This window comes from Lycium ferocissimum, chromosome 10, assembly GCF_029784015.1.
Source record: "Lycium ferocissimum isolate CSIRO_LF1 chromosome 10, AGI_CSIRO_Lferr_CH_V1, whole genome shotgun sequence".
In the NCBI taxonomy this organism is placed as follows: domain Eukaryota; kingdom Viridiplantae; phylum Streptophyta; class Magnoliopsida; order Solanales; family Solanaceae; genus Lycium; species Lycium ferocissimum.
Genome location: NC_081351.1, coordinates 38,628,978 through 38,630,400, shown reverse-complemented (window position 1 = coordinate 38,630,400; position 1,423 = coordinate 38,628,978). Strand labels below are relative to the sequence as shown.

Genomic DNA, 1,423 nt, shown 5'->3' with positions numbered 1-1,423 from the left:
ATGGGAGTTGCAGGGACTTTGGAATACTTATCAGAAGTACTTAGCAGCGTTAGAAAAGCAAGAAAAAGAAGCAATTGCTACTGTTGCTGTTAAGATTAGAATGGATTGTGAAGGTTGTGCTCGTAAAGTCAAGAAAACCCTCTCTGGAGTCAAAGGTATTGCACTTTTCTTGTTACTTATCCACCTTCTCTCCTCCCTATATTTTTTGAAAATAAATAAATTACCTCCCTAAAGTTATAACAAGTAAAGGTATTCTCATGTCAAAGTTACCTGTTGTAGGAGGTAATATTACTGTTGTGAAAGACTACATGTAGCGTAGGTATTTTCTTGATGACGTGATAGTATAAGAATTTATACCTTGATTTATGTGAGTTAAACTTTGAGTTAAGGAGTTTACAAATATAGAATTTCAGAATAGTCCAAGAAGAAAATATTTAGTACTCCCTCCGTCTCAATTTATTTGATAGTGTTTGACTGGATGCGAAATTTAAAAATGAAAGAATTTTTTTGAAACTTATGATATAAAACAAGTCATAGATATTTGTGTGATTATAAACTATTTTATTAAATGATACATATAATGTGAAATTTAAAATTAAATTGTTCCTAAATAAAAAGATTAGTATTATTTTTTTGGCAAAATTAAAAAGAAAGAAATCAGATGAATTGGGACATAATTATAAGGAGGGTGACATAAGATAAACATTGGCCTCTCTATTTACTAACTGGGCTCAATTTATTGATGATATGGGTAGGTGCAAAATCAGTGGAGGTGGACTTAAAGCAACAGAAAGCAACAGTAACAGGATTTGTGGATGCTAAGAAAGTGCTGAAGGCAGCACAATCCACTGGTAAAAGTGTGAGTTATGGCCATATGTGCCTTATAGTATGGTGGCACATCCTTATGCTGCTGGAGTTTATGACAAGAAGGCACCTCCCAATTTGTAAGGGCCACTAATGATCCTGCTGTTGCTCACTTAGATCAGTTGAAGAACAATATTCCATATGTTCAGTGATGAAAATCCAAATGCTTGTAATATTATGTAGCTAGCTAATTAACGGGTAATTAATACTTATCCCAACCAATGTTATATCAATGTATATCAACTTACCATGCTAAATTAATCTAATATAATGAAAAACATATTAAATAATCATAATCCATGTAAATTCATGTTATTTATCTACGATGTTTATTAAGGATACATAAAGAACCTCGGACTATACTGGTTAATGGACGGTGGAGAGTCAACAAAATGGTGAGAAATTTCATCAATATGTGACCTATTATTCATAATTTGTTTTTTGCATGGCACTTGGCAGCATGGAGCATCAGCACTCTCTTCAACTTCTCTCCACCAAGATGTACTTTTTTAGTAAAGACCCAAAATTAGAATAACGGTAAAAGAAACAACAACAACAA

At 32.7% G+C, this 1,423-nt stretch overlaps 1 pseudogene; it reads left to right on the top strand.

Moving 5' to 3' along the window:
- On the top strand, positions 1 to 1,047 carry LOC132034882 (heavy metal-associated isoprenylated plant protein 24-like; annotated as a pseudogene).
- Positions 1,048 to 1,423: the final 376 nt, after the last annotated feature.